Genomic DNA, 6,000 nt, shown 5'->3' on the forward strand with positions numbered 1-6,000 from the left:
TGATGTTAATACTTGTGGTTCCAGTGACAGTTCTGACTGTCAGTGCTATGGTGAATTGTGTCTGTGTTTGGATGGGCTGTCACTGTTCCTACTTTTTTCCCATGTGGCATTTTTATTTCCACACTGCAGCTGTGCTTTTCAATATATTAGCCAACACAGTCACAGCAATCACCTGCCTGCCTGGTCAACTTTTCATAAATTTCTGTTTTCTTGTGAAGACAATATAAAATCTTCTTTTGAATTGTGTATCTATATATAATTATAGCTGACTTGATGTGATCCTCTATAAGTGGAGTACCTGGTAGGACCCTAAATCTCTGTTTCACTAGAGAGAACTAGGGTAGTTTTTTTGTTATTATGCCATTGTTTTTCCTCTTCCTCAGATTTATTTCATATATTGTTGATTTTTTCAGGTAATTTAGGATTGTGATTGTTGTATCAGATTATTTTTGTTTTGCTCTTTGTGTTACTGTGAAATAGTGATTTCAGGCTTGTTTGAAGAGGCAGAAAGAATATGAAATGTATGTTACTACATTGAAAGAAAGAGAGTAGGCATTTTAAACTATTTGCTTCAGGTAAGAATTGTGTTAAAAAAATTTTTTCACATCTTTCTGTCCTCAGAAATTTCAAGTATGTAGCACATGGTATGAGTATGCCTTAAAAGATACCTTATGAATAAAGTTGGTATATAATTGTTGGCTTTGATTTACATTAAATCTAGCATGTCATTCTCTATGTCCATCTAAATTCAAGTGTCTTCAAACGGTCTGTATTTAAATATGCAAGCAACTACCCAGGAGATTTGAGAATTCATCTGAGGGATGCAGTCTAGCCCAGATCCTGCCTAGACCATCCTGCCTCCACTATGGAAACTGGACTCCTGTCTGACTCCATCACACACAGCTGATTTTTGATATAAGACTGCTTTACGTTTACAAATTTAAGACTCTTGTGGAACACTCTCTGTAAACTTTACACAGCCTGACCTGAAAAAGCCAGCTATGTTGTTTTGCTTTTGAAACATATGTAGGCCAGGAAAGCCTCTTGTAAACTTTGTTTTTCAGGTTTCACAGGCATCCAAGCTATGCTGAAACTCTCATCCCATCTATTGAGTTGTGTCATTGCAGTGTTCTGGCAAGTATTTGTTGATCAATTCTTGACAGGGTGCATGTAAGCTATGCTTGTTCCCATTGATCTCCTTGTTGCTTTAATTGGAAATATTAAAGGGTTTTGTGGCAAAGATTGCAGTTCAAACCAGCCCGGCAGAAAATTCCCTCAGATACTCTATCTCCCAGCTAACCAGCAAAGAGCAGTCTGGAAGCTGGCTCAAAAATTAACCATCAAAATACTAAATATGGCCCTCCAAGTCAAAGTTGTAGGACACTAGCCTCGAGCAGAAGTGCTCAGGGAAAATGCTCTGGCTTTGAGTTCAAAGCCCATATCCCAGCCACAAGCACCTAGACCACCGGACAAGGTGGAAAAAAGTAGGAGGAGATGATGTCACATCAGCCACTTTGTGCCTGCCCTCTCAGAATTAACCAGAGCCAGGAGGTCAATAGAAACAAGTTGAGAAGCTTGTCCATCTAATGTCCATATCTGTGTAACTTCTAACTGGACAGGAATTTATATTCTTGCCTTTGTTACCTGCTATTTATAGGAAATGATCAAGCTCTCTCACCAGGCCCTTATCTACTCCAATTCAGGTCTGGCTTCTGACTGGTTTTCGACCCATGATCCAAATGGAATTTTTCTGGCTTATGTCCAGGGTGTGTTTTCCTGTATCACTCGTATCTAGTCCTGCCACCATGTCAGCCTTTTGGCTGATGTCAGCATTTTCAACTTTCTCTCTAACAGGATAACAGCCCTCACTTAGACCTGGGACCAAGTCAAGGCCATCCTATTACTGCAGGCAACCAGAGGCTTTGGCTTAGACCCAGCACAGACCTGGACCTGAAGGCCCCGGCCCCAATGACTGCTCAACATTCCCATGCCAGCAGGACTTTGCCAGAAATGACCACAATGACCTCCACCTTTTATACTCCAGGGTTTAAAACCATTGGAATCTGCTTTGTTCTCATAACTTAATGATACTTCACTCTCAGCCCAATTCTTTTTATGTTTCCAAAGATCCTATATGAAGAATAGCCTCTCCCCTCTTTGCCCTATCATTTTATGTATCTAAAGATGGAATAAGAGGGATTGACCCCCATCCTATTGTCCTAGGCCAATACAGATTCCAGGCAAAATTCCAGGTATGTTTGAATTCCTTTGAAGTGAAGGCAGGGCAATCCACATAGGCCTAGCTGTAAATATTCCATTGTGGGCCCAACTGAAAAGCCCCCACCTTTTTGACGTAGGGGTTTTTCAATAACCTCTCCTTGCTCAGACCTCCTATAAAAACAAAAATCCTGTCCCAGATCCCTCACACAACCTTCAAACCCTTTGGAATGGCTATGCCTCTCGCTGTTCCTTAATAAACAATCATCTCCCATTGATTATTGAGTCTGTCCTATACCTTTTCCATTTTCCTAATAAGGACAGTCTGTATTCTATGATCCTGCAGAGAGAAAATTAGGTAAACATTCTTTTATAGCCTTCTGAATAATTCTGATTCTGCCCACATCAGTTATCTATCCAGACCTGTGCCCGAGTGAGAGGATTTTAAAAGAATTAAGTGATTTAAAATTTAAACTTAAATGTAGAATAAAATTAGTTCCAATGCATTACATTAAAATATTTATAAACACCTGAGAAACCTAAAGGTGTATAAGATTTTTTTATTGAAAGTGAAGGGATAGTGGGATTTGGTTCTCTATATTTTAAGCAATTTGCAAAAAGGATTGGCAAAATAAGATTTACATTTGCAACAGGCTTGACACATTAAATTTTGCATATTGAAAGGAGCACAAGCCTCAGTAATATGTCAAAGCTATCCTTTTATTTATTTCTAAAGATTTATGCTTCTGCTCTCTTAATATTAAAACTTAAAAAATTAATTTTTAGCTAGTTGTGCAAAGGAGTTTCGCTTCATCATGTCAGTGTTGAATAGAGTATATGTGCATTTCAATACATCCGGATCATTGTCAAACTTTCTATTTTTCTTCCTTCCCTTACGCCAACCCCATCTATTCCTTCAGGTTTCCTACTTATATTCTCACATGTGTATGATTGTATTAGTCCACCATTTCCCTCTCCATTCTTATGCCCTACTCCCCTTAAGCCCAACTCTCCCTTTTATGTCTTGTTTGAACTTCATGGTATTTTGTTAAATATCTCTGACTTTGGGATTTGGCTTTGGGATTGCCACATCCTCACTTCCATGTTTGGCCTACATAAATGAGGAATTTTCTCCACATTACTAATATCTGAATGGCTGAAATAGGTCTCCTTTACTATTCACCTTCAGTCCTAAATTCAGAATTGGAGCTTTTATCCTTCCCTACGCACTGAAGATGGAAGGAAAATAATTTCCATGCTCTTCGCATTGTGCTATCCATCATGAAAATCCATTGCTTATCACTTCAGCAATCTAAATTTAAAGTCATGTTTTCTGCATCATATTCACACAGTTTAAGTGAATATCGAGGGTAATTAACCTAGTATTGAAAGTTTAGGAACGGTCTTCAATTTCTGATGATAGACAATTGAGTAAGTTTGATTATACAGATTCCACTATGTAGTGAGTCCTGTAGTCTTTTACATTTTCAAATAAATTTAGAGTTAGTTTTTATTAATAATTACAATGGTTTTATTTCAGTATTTGAAATGCTGTCCCAATTATTTTACAACTTTCACATTAAGCTAGACTGATCTTCCCTCCCCCCCACTTTCCCCACTACTTCATGTTAAGTCTCCTTGGGCTTTATTATTTGAGAGGCCAAAGGAAGAAAAAACAGAGAGGTGATCATTACTCAGATATCTCCTTCCTCTTCTGTATCTGCTATTCTTGCTGAGAGGAAGACTGGAGCAGGCCACCAGAGTGATGCTTGACTTCACCATACAAAGGAGCATTCCTGGCATGTCAATTATTGTTTCTCAGAATCACTAAAACTGCTTACTCTTGCCTTATCTGTAACAATCTAACTGTGGTGCCCTTGGTGCAGGAGGAAGCACACTAACAGGATATTACCTATAAACCGGTATTTTATATCTCAACTTACAACTATCATAAATATAAATCTTTGGCTACATACATGCAAAGGCACTGATTGTCCAACAGTACCTTTGTGAGGAATACACAATTCTACTCATCTCTCCACTCCTCTCGTCTCCTCCTTTTCCCTTTCCTCACTTACCCTTCCCTACCTTCTCTCTTTGTGTCTCACTCCTCCATATTCATCTTTACTTGCTCTCTTTTCTCTTCTAGTAGCAAGTAATATGGCTTATCAGACAACACATAAATAATTGAATTTTTTTCTCTTTTTTTGTGATTATTTACTCTTGAGAAGTTAGTTCTACAATAGAACCAGTGGCTTACACCTACCTACTGGGTAGCTTCAAATTTGACAATTGATATTCAAAGCTATTCCAAATAAATAAATCTAAGGGATTCTTTCTTTCACTTTTGGTAAAAGGAAGAAGTGAAGGTGTATAGGTGATATAGTCCAAACATTGAGAATTAAAGCCCAGAGCTCAAGGCCAGGAGTTCAAACCCCATTACCAGCTCAATAAAAAAAAAAAATCATTCGTCTTGGAATGGGGATATTTGTCCAAAAATTCATACCCAGGACAATTTTCAATGTCAAAGACTCTTTCACAGGCTCTTTCACATCTTAAACGGATTCCTCTGCTTGATTCACCTTATAAAAAATAGGAGCCATACTTCACATTAAAAGAGCGAGTGAAGTTTCAGAGGAAGAGGGTGGAGGAGAAGCTGGAGGCTAAACAAGCTCTCCCATAGAAAGCAGTTTTAGTGTTCCAGTGAACAGTCCTAGGCTAAAGAATCACACCAAGTGTGCCATCACAGTACAGAAAATTTGGCAAAAGAGGGAAAATCCAGGCAAGGGGACAGATCTGAGCACTTGCCAGTAGCCACAGCTGCAGCAGCAGTGGCAGCATTGGCAGCAGAGGGGGTCAAAGCTTCCAAACCTATGAAGAGAGTCCAGTACAAAGGCAGCAGATGTGGCGGGCGAGCGATTCTACACTACACCAGCAAGAACAGACAAGGAGTAGATATCTTCATCCTGCAGATCACAGACCAGAGACGGCCCAGGAACCAAGACTCTGGCATGATAGAACCCTGACATCCATTGTCCTTCTCAGGGATCAGAGGAGGAAAGGCCACCCCTCACCCCCAACACCGGAGATCTCCATCTTTGATACTGACAAAGGCCTGGCTGAGCAAACTAGCTCCAACTAAGGCCACAAGAGTCATTTAGCAGGTCATAAGAACCTGACCTGACCTGGCAGGCTCAGCTCCACCCAGGTGAAAGTCACCCTGCCCAGGCAGAAATAGCTCTGCCCACAGAGGAGTGATTTTCTACACTTAGAAGAGCCAGAGGCTAACACTCCCTACAGCAGCCTGGAAAAACTGTTGAAACTCAGTAAACATAAATCCTAAGAATGGCTCCAGACTGTGCTCTGTGAGAGTCTCAGGAGCTAGCCCCTCAGGGATAAGCCACTGTAAGCTGAAAGGCCTCAACCCTACCCAGAACCTAGCCTCATCACAGCATCTCCAAACTAGAGGAAAGAGCCATCTCCCTCTTTTGTGACTCTAAGTAGATATCCCTCCCACTGAACTAGCCTGGGAGGAGGATCCCAAAATTGTGGGTAATGTAGAGCATTTTTCTGCCTGCTCAAACAAATTCACTTAAGAAACCAATCAAGCCACAGGAAAACCAAACACCAAAAGCAGAACAGAGACTCCACCACGAGACTGGTTATGGATACAGGGGAGATACATAATCTTTCCATCCCCCCACCAAAAAAAGCCAAAATTCAAAGAACTCTTTTTATAAGCTTTTTTAAATTTTTATATTTAAATAATTGTTTTCTATTAAC

This window comes from Dipodomys spectabilis, unplaced genomic scaffold (assembly GCF_019054845.1).
Source record: "Dipodomys spectabilis isolate Male_0828 unplaced genomic scaffold, ASM1905484v1 ptg000590l, whole genome shotgun sequence".
In the NCBI taxonomy this organism is placed as follows: Eukaryota; Metazoa; Chordata; class Mammalia; order Rodentia; family Heteromyidae; genus Dipodomys; species Dipodomys spectabilis.